Source organism: Tetrao urogallus (assembly GCF_951394365.1).
Source record: "Tetrao urogallus genome assembly, chromosome: 2".
NCBI classification, from domain to species: Eukaryota; Metazoa; Chordata; class Aves; order Galliformes; family Phasianidae; genus Tetrao; species Tetrao urogallus.
In genome coordinates this window covers 27956100-27969597 of record NC_136814.1, presented here as the reverse complement: position 1 = coordinate 27969597, position 13498 = coordinate 27956100, and positions in this window count along the sequence as shown.

Genomic DNA, 13498 nt, shown 5'->3' with positions numbered 1-13498 from the left:
AATGCTCAGTCCTCGTTGCAGGACTTGGTAACTACCTCTAAACTGGAAAACACATTCTGTCCCACTTGACAATCTGGAGAGTGTAGAGAGGAGAGAAAAGAATTAAAAACCAGCACGTTGTCTCATATCAGCTGTTGGTTTTGGATCTAATGAGGATTTGGGCAAAAGCCTCTGGGAAGTGCAGACTTCTCAGTTTTGGAGAATGCATGCAGTTCATCAAGGTTAAGAAAGCTTGTCTGCAGCTAACCAGCTGAGCCAATGCTTGCTTTTCAAATGTCACTTCCCTATTGGCCATAATGGAAGTTTGTTATGTCTAATTTTGACAGTTAATACAGCATTTCAGAAAAGGAGATTGAAGAAGGTTAAAGTGTTGTCCATCACCTAGAATGAGTGACCATGTGTAAAATTTTATCTTAAAATGGATGTTTGGGAAGATCTCTTGTATCGGTTCTGCTGGTTTTCTTTCTACCAGTTCAGAGTGGACTGTGCTGTGGCTTAATGTTTGCCAAGTACTCTGGACATATCAATTCCAAAGACAGGATGAAGTTGGTGCAATAAACAAAAGCATCCCACATGGATCATCTTATTCCTTTGTCTTTTTCTTTGCCAAGTGCTTGGTGATGTTGCATGTAATCTCTTGAATGTCTCCAGTGAGTCATTTACTTTAATAAAACTTGCTGCTCTATTTGTTCCAAATGTTAATGAAGGATAGAGTCTACCCTCAACAGATTTGACGATGATACAAAGCTGAAAAGAGTGGCTGACACACCAGAAGGCTGTGTTGCCCTTCAAAAAGGCTTGGACAGTCTGGAGAGTTGGGCAGGAAGGATTCTGATGAGATTCAACAAGAGCAAGAGTCCTACATTTGGGGAGGAATAACCACATGCATCAATACAGGTTAGAAGGTTACTTGCTGGAGAGGAGCTTTGCTGAGAAGGATCTGGATGTCCTGGTGAACAACAGGTTGCCCATGAGCCAACAGTGTGCCCTTGTGGCCAACAAAGCCAATGGTATCTTAGGGTACGTTAAAAAGAGAGTGGCCAGAAAGTTGAGGGAGGAGCCCTCTACTCTGCCCTGGTGAGGCCACATTTAGAATGTAGTGTCCAATTCTCCCTTCAGCTCAAAAGGGAGAGGGATCTTCAGAGGAGGGCTACAAGGATCATGAACATGGAGCATCTCCCATATAAGGAAAGGCTGAGTAATCTGGGTTTGCTCAGCCTGGGGAAGAGGGGATTGAGACTGTGGAGGGATCTGATTAACATTTATAAGTATCTAAAGAGAGATGAGAGGCAAATGGATGAGGCCAGTCTTTTCTCAGTGGTGTGTAGTGATAGGACGAGAAGCAATGGACTAAAACTTGAACATAGAAAGTTCCATACAGACATGTGGAAGAACTTCTTTATGATAAGGGTGATGGAGCAATATCTTTTGTATTGGTCACTACCATCCTTCAATTCTGGCTATTTCTTTTTGTCCTAACTAGCAATTAATTTTCCTCCATTTATTATACATATTTTTAAGATATTAAACTCTGATCTTGTGCCTTTTTTTTTTCTTTCCTTTTTTTTTTTTTCTTCCCACTGAACTTCTCTTTTTCCTTGTTTAGATTATGCTCTTGTCCTTACATCCCTTTACGGTTGTCTTTGGTTGTTATGCCTTTAAAGTCTCTGTCTTTTTCCTAAATTTAGAAGAGAATATACAGGTCTTCAGTTCTGAAGGCTCAGTTGCATTGTGGCTGGGTAGATTGGCACTTTCACCTCCCTGCTTTTCTGGGTGTTCTTCTGCTTTGTGCATCTGAGAATAATCAAGGAGTATACAGCCATTAGCCCAAATCTTCTGTCAGCTATGTTAAGAAAATGAAGATGAAGAGTGAATGAAAATAAAACTGCTTGAAGCCTCTGGGGTTGTCTTTTATTTTGAAGATTGTTAAAAGAGAAGAAAAGAAGCAGAGATCTCAAGGGTAGATCAGAAAGGCTGCTTTAAATCAGAGAAGGAATACAGACTCAGAGTGATGTGATGCTCTGTTATAGGTCCCAGTTTTACTGGTGATTTACCAGTTTACAAACTGGTGGTTTCCTTGGGGAAAGTTGGTTGAATTTGACTAAGGTACCAATGGATTGATCAGTTTTATTTATAATATTTTTTAAGTATACTTAAGGAATTTATATATTTGGGCCATCAGTAATAATTCAACTAGAGGCAGAAGCCCTGAAATCAGGCAAATTTATTTAATATAACCAAGCTAAAATCTACTGAATATATATATATATGTATATGTATATATTAATCACAGTGTAATACTGTGTGTTTAAACACATGACTGTCATTTAAGTTCTGACAGTGTTCTTGGGTCAATTGGGTAGTGAGTGAGTGAATTTCTGTTCCTAAAAGGTGTTCCATCCATTAGAAATGAAACAAAATAGCCTTCTTAGATGTGATTAGACAAAAAAAGCAGAGCCAAAACTCATTACTTTGTGAATGGAAAAGAAACAAAAGGTTGCTTTTATGTCAGACGAATTATTTTGGATCAAAACAGCATCTGAACTTTGTGGTAAAAAGCTGGTATGCAAGTATACTGTGGGATTCAAAGCAGAATACCAGGGCAGGGATAATGGTGTTCTTCTGGCACAAGTTTGATTTCTGATGTTGAGTTATAATGTAGACTCAACTTCAGCACGTCCACTTGTCTGACTTTAAGCAGGCAAGTAATCTTTGCAGATACATCAATTTAAGAGACAGTTTTCTCCTAAATACTCTAGGTTTTCTGTTTCTGCTTCGTTAGTTCTTCTAATGGGAGCTCTTCTCAACTTCTTCCATGCAAGGTCAGACAGGTTAAATTATGGATTTGCTCCAAAGGCATGATCAATATGAATTCAGTGTGACTACCTAGCTGTATGCGCAGTAATAAATCCAGAGTGCCTGGAAATGTTTACAAGCTCTACGTTCAATGGAAAGAAATTACTTTCCCCCATTTTAACATGTACTTTTAAATTCCATAACAGCAGGGTAATGATACCAATCACAGAATCACAGGGGCTAGAAGGCAACTCTGGAGATAATCAAGTCCAACTGCACTGCTGAAGCAGGTTCTTTACGGTAGGTAGCACAGGAAAGTATCAAGATGGATCTTGAATATCTCCATTGAAGGAGACTCCTGTGCTCTGTCACCTTCATAGTAAATAATTTCTTATTTGTTTTAATGTGAACATTTCTGTGTTCCAATTTATGCAAGTTGATTCCTGAAATGTGGAAGGTTCATCCTGGACATCAGGATGCACTTTACTGTGCAGGTGATGAAGCACTGGCATAGGTTGTCCAGAGGAGTTGTGGAGTCTCCTTCTTAGGTTAATCAAAAGCTCTGGACATAGTCCAGAAGGACCTTCTCTGGGTGGCCTTGCTCACACATGGGGTTTGGATCAGATGCGCCAACATCAGCCATTCTGTGATGATTCTGTGACTTAATACTCTATAAAATATGCACAAGACAATGGAATTAAATTAAGCAGGAACTCTTGGTGTAGTTATTGTCAAGTTTCTGCTCATTTGGAATCATTTTCCAAACAGGTTAGTTGTCATTATTGTCTCATCATCTCTCATCTCTCCCTTCACCTCTTTTCCTTTCATCTTGTTTAGCACTTAAACTTTAGAACGGGCTGCTACTACTAATTAGAAGCACATCAGCTAGTAATTTACCTGCCATCCAGAGCTCTTTCATGCCCACTTGGAAGAGGCTCGCTGGCACTAGAATAGCTGCTGCCACAGCAAGGATGTGACATTAATCAGATGTTGCTATATGAAGGGGAAAATAGTTACTGCTGTAAATAAAGCAACATTAAAATGAAAGTTTTTAGGTCAGTTTTCTGATTCTCAGCCACTTTATCTATATTGTTCTGCTGAATTCTTTTTCTAGATTTTTAGAGATGGAATTTAAATCACTGATGCTATCAGTAGAGGGTGGATAAAGATATATATATATATATATATATATATATATTTTTTTTCTTTCCCCTCTAGTATACTTAAATCTTGTCCAGTGTTATTTGGAGGAATCTAAAGAGAGATGAAGTACAGTCATCTTTTACAATAATAAAAATAATTGCTGTGCATGAAATTATCAGCCACATGTTTATTTAGGTTGCTAGTGCCTTTAGATGGGGGAGCTTGTAATGACTAAATATCTATATATACATAAGTAAATAAATATAAAAGCTGTCCTTTCTGTCATACAGCTAATCAAGAGCTTGTTCAATCTGCAGCTTTCCTCCTGACGTTAGAAATGCATGAGTCAGCTGATGACCATTTCAGCAGATTTCTGCAGAAAGGCTGTTTGCTGTTGGAACTGTCATGATTTTGGTGGGTTCATGTCAGTGTAATTTCCTGAACAAATGAGTGCTTGACTGGGGATGTCAATAAGGAGACATGAAAGATGAAAAATCAACGGGTCGTAGAGATGGGAGAGCAGAAAGAAGAGAAGAAACGAAAGAGCTGAGTGAAAATCTTGTTTCAAGTTCAGTTTTTCACAGATGAAACCTGTTTTTGCCTGTGGTTTTTATTCTACTCCATATTTAAAATTAATTTTGATGCTGTTTTCAAAGAAATCTAAAGGCCCTAGTCTCTAGGAATAGCCTCAGAATTTTGAAATGTTGCTTTAAATTATCCCTCCTTGACTTTGCCAAATAGATATTTGTAAACACCCAAACACTTGCACACCAACAACTGGAACCAAGATCTAGACTTCCTCACTTGAACTATTCAGGGGAAAGTCATTTTCAGAATACCAGTAGTGACTTGAATTCTGCTGTTACAATAATTTATTTTCTTACTTGTCAATAAATCAGAAATACTGTTAATCTTTCATTCACATGCAGTGCTCAAGCTTAGAATGAGGACTACTGCATGTACTGCAGGTCTGACATGATAAAAAGATTTCCTTGGATTGAAAGGTGAAACTGGTAGTATAGCATGCAGTCCTGTTAGTGAAAGAAAATAGCCTATTGCTTCAAGGCTTTATACTTTATCACCATGGTTGGTACAGCCTGGCGTTATTGCTCTTTTCCAGCTGAATTTTGCATTCTCTCATTAGGTACAACTAGAAGTACAACTGTCTTCCAACTTGTTGGTATCACCACTACAGATCTATAAGGAAAACATCCACTGCACTGCTACTACTTGTGTAGATATTGTATGTATCTACATATAATATTCCACCTACTGATATTACTATGTTCTTAGTACTGTGCAACTTGGCTTGTTATTCAGATTTAATATCTCGATATTTTAAAGATATGGCAGCAACTATGTGTTTATGAAGAAAAAAAAATCAAGCCCTTGGATGCGTGACTCCTCTCTACAGGTGTTGTAATCATTAGTTTTATTCTCTCTTTAAGAACTGTTATTAGTCACATTAAAACTGCAAAAACAAACAAACAAACAAAAAACTCCTGAGGCGTTAGCTAGCTCAGTAAGATGGTAATTCTGTATGGTAGTTTATTGCACAGGGTCAGCAGGTCAGGTGTACTTCAGCTCAATGTCTAAACATATTAAAGAAAGTGGAGTATATCCTCTCTGGCACTTAACTCATAACATATGCATCCAGTTCACCATTGCTGCTAATTGTCTCTCTCTGTTGTCAAACTCAGTAGAAGGGCCAGTAGGTGAGGGAAACTATGAAAAATAAATTACTCTCCCTTCCTAATAGCAATCCCATTAGAAGATATTAGCAAGGAAGTAGGTGTACTTAAGAAAGTGAAAGTGTGCATCCTCATTGCCTTTACATCAACATACAACATACTTAAAAAAAAAAAAAAAAGAAAGAAAAAAAAGGGAGGGAAAAACTCTGTGTTGATGGATTTTTCTTGGCAGAATGTAGTTATCTTATACATGTATATATACATAACTACTTGCAGGCACACTTTTTTATTCTTGTGTACAGATCTAGGTCATTGAAAGAACTGAAGTCACTAGTGCAATGAAAGAATCTAATCCCTGAAAGAACTTCCTGCTTTTTGTAATATTCTTTTGCATTGGAAATTGTACATTATTCCTTGAATGAGTTTGCTTCAGGGAGTGGGGAAAATAGGGAGAGGAAGGCCAAACTGAATGACTTTGCATCATTGCTCCAATGAGACTGTTGATGAGATGGAATATTGTTCAGGGTAGGCAGAGTCAAAAACCTATGATCCTAAACCAAAGAGTATGCTTTAAGAAACACACGGTTGTCTGGCTATAGTGAACAACTGCCATTTGTATTTTGAACTTGCTGAGATGTGCAAGTGCAGGAGAGAGAGCGAGTCTCTAGAGCCTAGCTGCATGCACAGAAATATGCAAAACAAACAAGTTTAAGATCAGAAATGATCTTTCAAATTAGTTAATTGTAATTGAATTGCTCCAGAGGCCCTTGTGTCAGCTTGCATGGCTGATGCCATTTGTATACTTACTCCTTGGCTCTAGTCCTGGGAAGGAAACCTAGCCGGGTAGCGGTATTTTCCTAGGTGAGCTTATCCCAGAAGAGTGATTCTGTGGTTCAGTCTCATATAAAGTGTTCCTGGGATGCAAAATGTCTCTGAACATAAGCTGAAGAGCATTCATGGATGGATAATTTCTTGTAGAATTGGAGAAGATTTCATAATCTGTACAAGAGATCCACTTTAATGGAAATTGAATGGTGTATCATGATGAAAACAGAGATGGTACACATCCGTTCATGAGAATAGGAAGTGTAGCAAGTCTCCAAGTTTAGTACTCAGTGTAAATGATGTGAAAACATCAGTGACAAACACTCAGATTGAGTGTGAGGTCTTGTCATTATGGCCAGCAACTCTTAAAATCAGTGTTCTCCTAATCACAGTGACTTCAGACCAGGACAAAAGGGTTCATGCTTACAGCAAAGTTAACTATTTGTGAAGAGTTCATGGCAAACTTGAGCAGGAAAACTTTGGTTGTGATTAGAACATAACTGAATGTTCATATTCATCGAAACATAAGTTAATCTACTCCAGTACTCTGGTTTTAGCTGTAGAACACAGGAATGAGCAACAACAAAATGAACATATTTACTATTTCTTATCCTTGTTACTTTCAAAACCTCTGATTACTTTTAAACAGAACTCCTTGCATGAGATTTTTCTGTTTCCTGAACACTAATGATTTATTTTCTAAAAAGTTTCATTTTCCTGTTTGGCGCATAAGTGTCTAGCATCTGTTTTGTTTTTTTTTTTTCCACAAGGAATCCCACAGATCTGCTACATATTGCAGTGTTTGCTTTGAACTTGGTTCTGTCCTTGCTTGCCTTTAATTCTTGTGGAGGAATAGTAAAGGAGGACTCAACCTTAATCTACTTTCCTCACTATCACTTGTGATTTCAATGTTTCATCCTTCCAATGCCATCTTTTAGAGAAGTTGTGATATGTCTTTAAGCAGATCTTGGATCCTGTTTGTCTTCAGTCCTTATTCTTATGCAGCCTTTTTTCTTTGCTGCATCTTGTCTGTGCTCATCTGCCTCTCTGCAACTGCATCCTGTGAGAATAGATGACAAGGATTGAAGCAATTATATTAGTTACACAACCTCAACTTTTGTATTAACACCAAGGGATCAAACTATCAAATATCTACTGAGCAGTCTTTCACTGAACACTTTACTCCCAGGGTGTATGGGTCAGCCCATTAATATGCCAGACAAGCTAGGATTTTTTGCTAATAGGACCTCTGCATACATTTCTATAATCAAACAGATGCAGGCGTTAGTTTGGAAATCAGAACCTTCAGATCCAGATGAGATTGCGAAGCAAAACTGAAGAGGTTTGTGTGGCTTGGCACTGAAGGAAACGAGAAGAATGTAAAAGATTTGGAGACGTTCAAGGCTCTTGCTTTGTTTATTATGAAACTGTCCAGCACAGCCATCTGTTTGGAAGAAGCTTTGCTGACAAGAATGACTTTTCTTTTGATAGTGAAGGGAGCCTATACCTGGGGTTACTGATTTTTTTCTGCAATTTTTGTCATTACGTTGAGTAACTTCATATGGAGAGAACAAATGTGATTTGTCCCTTACTCTTTGCTGATGCATATTTATAAACGTTCTGCAGAGCTTTTAAATTAGTTTAGTGATAGGCAAGCAGAAAATCAGAGATGCCAGATTATTAAGCAAAGTGAGAAAATTGATTTGGTAGGTGTAGAGCACTCATACTTGCTGTGTCCTATTCTTGATATTTGTGTCTGTTACGTAGGTTTGCTTTCCCTTTAGTGGGAAGAAAGAACATAAAAAATATCAGAGACCAGAAAAGATTCTGGCTGTGTCAGAACAGTATTAGTTGCTGGTTATCCCATCTTCAGAGGACTTCAGAGTCAAAGCCATATGGAGAGGAACAAGGATGGTTTAACTCAGCACAGTTTGCATCTGGATGCATGGCTTGTGTTGTAGGCAAGATTTTGCATTTCTTTCACTACAAAATGTCACTGATCTGAATACTATGGCTTTAATAAGTGCTCCAAATATGGCTAATCATGAAGATGAGCAACATCCTTCACCATGTTAAAATGAGTCTTTTTTCTAGAAGGCTAGTGTAGGTGCTAAACCCAGAAGGGGATTTGTGGTTATGCACTGTAGATTTGTACAGATATGAAACTGAGAGGCTGATGCTGAAACAGGGAAGAAAGGTATAAGATTGAAGAAATTTGCACCTACAACCTATACACACCAGCTGCAGAGCCTCCCATTGCATAGTGTCTATTCACAGTCTAAATTGAGGGTTTTTTTAAATTCAATGACCCAATTAACCACTTCTTTTATGAATTAGGGCCTATGTTACTTAAAATGATTATTAAAATGAAAATACATAAATTTCAATTGTTTCAATTGAGAATGTAAAATCAGTCTGTCTTGTGCTCCAGCTCACTAATGACCTCGTGATTTTGCTTCGTAAGAAAAAGAATAGGAAAAGGTAACAGGACACTGAGGTCTGTGAGAACTATGTTTTATCAAAGCAAGAAATGAGTTGCGGGTGTTTTCTGTGAGGAGGCTAATTGCGGCAATCTATTTTGAAATGGCTTTCTGAAGGGTGACAGTGAATAAAATTTATAGTGGTGTTCTGGGAGACTAGGGATATGGAAAGTTGTCAGGATGGAGGCCAAGCAAGGGATTTTCTCCCACATTGAGAGTTTTTAGATTTTACAAACAGACAGAACCTGGAGTGCAGGCTTCAGTGTGTCGCATCCCTGTCCTGACTTGGTGCAGGGGATCTTTCCTGTCTGGAAACACTCAGAAGTATTTTGATGGTGGTGCTGCTGATTTGTGTTTTAAATCACCATCACCTCCAACAACAACAACAACTAAACAAAACAATAAAAGAAAGAAAACAAAACTGATCTTTAATTCTCTGCAGTTTATCAGAAGCCACTTAGTTCTCTGTCTTCAAATAAAAAGTTGAAGCAAAATATACTTTTAATTTAACTATGAAACAGAAAATCCGTTTGCTGAAGGAAGAAATAAGCTCTGGCACTACCGTTTGAATTCACAATTTCTCACCTTATATTATTTGGCTCACAGCCATTCATCGGGACCTTCTATGCTACAATCTGTTGCTGTTCTAGCCAGAAAAAGGTGATATTCTCCATGCGTTCTTAGATGTGAATTGAAAAGCAGAACTTAAAAACACTTTGAAAGGCATTAGTCTTGGAGAGACATCTCTGATTCTTGCCAGACATCATCACTGAGGTGTGTGGAAACATCTCTTTATGACTTTTTTACTCGAGTGGAGGAAAAATGCTCTCTTCTTCCTTCCCAAAAAGGTTGCTGCTCTAAAATGAGCAGCACAGCTAGTGAAATTTAATGAGGTAGATGCACATTCTGCCAACTGGAAGCAGACCTGGTAGCAGACTTATTCAATTAGTGAAGCTTCTTCTGACTCATCTCTTCAGCTCTCCTCTACCCAGCACCTGTTGTCTCCAACTTTGCATGTTACAGCAGCCACAAGGCCAGCCTGGGATCATCTGCTGGACCAGACAAGCTGCAAAGGAGCCCTGGCTTGCCACCAGAAAAATTACTCAATATCTCATATAAAAGACAGTGAAAAATTTAACTTTTCTTCTTGATTGGAAGTTGCAGTGTCATTTGACATTTCTCCAGTGTAGTTAAATGACTGGGCAAGTACTGAGTCCATTGCTATGAGTTCCACTGGGATAGAAGGAAAATTTTTATCATTTGAGGCAACAGCCAGCAGAAGCCCTTGTTATAGAAGAGATGGAGATGTCAGAGGAATGTTTAACTGCTATCTCTAGGTTTACCATTAAATCATAAGGCCATCGTGGATCAAAGCTATTATCAGCCTAGGACTGTGATGGTCTGAGATGACAATGATATAAAACCATCTACTCTACATAATTCTCAGTACTGTATGACTCACCAGAGTGTTGTCACAGACTTATGCCACTTCAGAAAGTAGATCCCACTTAATGGTGCTTTGAATTATGTCAGTTGGGGATTTTGCTAAAAGTTTGAAGGCAAAAATTGAAACCAGTGGTTTGTGCATATTTACCATCTATACTTGTGCATCCTGATGGCATGGAAAAATGGGTTACCTTGTGCATTCAAAAGCTTGACAATTACATGCCATGTTGTAGTAACTGTGTTTGTGGATGGAACTTAAACACTAAAAATGCATTTAGCAGAGAAAGCCCATCTTCCAGGAAGCTATACATTATGGCTGTGCACTTCAATAGATCAGAACAAAAAATATTCTAATGATATTACTGTGAGATAAGGAATATTCCTAGAAATTACTAGTTTATTTTTTATCCAGTTTTGCTTCAGAGCCAAGTTTTTGTGAATTAAAAAAAATATCCTTTTTTTTTCGTGCCAAAGCAATCATCTGTATTTTCTTTTACTTGGCTTACTAGACCAAATATCTATGTTGTTTGTGTCATTTTCATGACTGTTGCCTAAGCCTCAATTACCTTAGGTGGAAGTTAGGAAGTAAGGAGATAGTGTAAAAAAAATCTCTGAATGAAGCAGGGAGAATAAAATGAACGGGCTCTCAAACCTTGTTTATATTTGGTATTATATGTTCGTTATTCAAGTACTTCATAACATGCACAAACAGAGGAGCCAGAAGACATTGTCCAAGTTCAGTCCAACAAGGACTGAATAGGTCAAGTTATTTTTTGGATGTTGATGAATGCTTTGTTGATTCAAAATGAAAAAAAAAAAAAAAAAAAGTAATTTTAAATGGTGAGGACTTCTGATTCTCTCTCGAAAAACTGAAGGACCCACTAAGATTCCTTGATATAAGAGCCCTCTTTGCCATAAGTATTTAAATTCATGCTCAGTCTTTGTCCAGCCCTTTGGAAATAGAAAACATAATTAAACAATGTGGCTGAGAGCTATTGTGTGTTCAAGGCTTCAAGTTTTCAAGAGGTTCACATTTGTGTGTGATTACATGTATAAGTTATTTTCTAAGAAGTTCCTGACCCCTTGAAAATGGAAGAATCTTACCATGGCTCATATCTTGCATTCAGGTCACATCCAGATATTTTGGTGTAGGAGGAACTAGAGCTGCCTCAGCAGCAAAACAGTCTTCTGATTTCTGAAGTTTTCTTATTAAGATCAATTGTGATTCATCCAGAACCACTATGGCCACAGATGGTTTTAGATTTCCTCTGCTTTCTTTTGCTTTTCATTTCCTTTGGGTGTCTTGTGGACTGACTGAGATTTAGTCTTTCCACATACCTTTGAGCTCACTGTGGAGCTGTATACAGTTTCATTTGAGTAAAATATGTCATTATTGTAATAAAATATTTCTCTCTTCCAACCAAATATGCAGTTCAGGTACTTCTTTCATAATTCTTTTGTAACTCACACTTTAAGTAACCTGTAGGTACTGAGCAATGCCTACTAACTATCACTACCAAACTGGAAGGAATATATTTATCTTTGCCTCTCATCTCTTATCAAAGCTGTAGGATTTAAAGGCCATCCTATTACTGTTTTCAAGGTCTAGTAGACATGTAGCAAGAATAAAGATCTGGTTTTAAAAAAACAATCGAATTCTCCACCTGATTGCTCTTCATGCTTGATTTGTGCACACAGCACGATGACATTATTAAGGGTAATCAGTACTGCCATAGTTACTCAGGCAAAGAGAAGCTCCCACATTACTGAACTGCTTTTCAGATTTGAATCATGTGAAATAATGTAGTTCATGGAGAACCCTTGCTGTGTTAAATACAACGGAGAAAAGCCCAGGCCAAAACTGTCCTAGGGTCTGAGAACACAAAAGTATTAATAATAAAGGATCGTACGATGTAACCATGGGCAGCTACACCTTCATGAGAAACACTGTCTGGGTCTAATTTTCAAATAACTGTTTCTGTGTGTGCCTGGCATATAGAGATATTGATTGAACATGTAAAAATGAGATGAGATAGCAAAGTAAATCTCTTGGGGATAAAGGACTGTGTGGAAAGTCTATGTGTAAGGTAACACTTCTCCTATGGTACTTTCTATCTGCATTGAGAACATGCCATGGAGAAAATGTGGAAACATAATACATTCAGAACAGGTAAAAAAACCTCTCATTTTTAATTTGAAGTTTGGCTGTTGGTTTTTTGTTTTTTGTTTTTTGTTTTTTTTATATTTTTTCAATTTGTTCTAGTATTCTAATATTTAATTTCAGAAACAAACCCAGAAAACTTTAGTGAGGGACAGAAGGGGAAAGATATTTGCCCAAATAGAGGCTTACGTGCTTTTTTGCTCATGAGAGTGTTTAATGATTTGATGGAAGCTGTGACAATTCAGTAAGCCTCATTTCTGGATAATGATGCCCAGCCTTTTCTGTTTACAGGTATTATCAAAGCAATAGGGATTAAGAGTAGTGTTCAGGCCTCTTCACTACTGTCTGATAATAAAGAAGACATTTTGCAATTGCTGAATTTGGTTGTAAAATTTATTTTAAGGAAAAAAATTTACAAAGCTTTGAGAAGAGTTTAGAATTAATGCAAAATGCAAGATGTAATATATTGCTAGTGCATGTTCACCGAGTAAGTTAATGCAGTACTCTATCTACTTTAAACTTGAGTTTGTCAGGTAGGTAGCCAACAGTCCACTTTTCCCATCAAATGCATCTACTTCAGGCAAACTTTTCTGATCATGGGTTTTGCAGTCTTTGACTGTTAGGGCAGCTGCTGACAGGTTCACTGTGTGATATCCCTTCTTGATGAGATATTCCATGAGTCTTTGCTTAAGGTACTTGCACTGAATGTGCTGTTAGTAAAGGTGGAGATTACTACAGTAGCCATCTTTTTCATTTGAAAAGGAGAAGACACTCAGGTTCTTAATAGGATTCATGCTATGCTATCCTCTAACAGGGAATGACTACTCTAAATGCCTCTCACGCAGAGTTCACTGAACTCAGTGGGGATATTTCTATTGCCTTCAGTGTGCCTAGGATGAGCACTCATCACTGCAGAGTACCTTGAACACATCATAATGAATCTGACTTCATGGCAG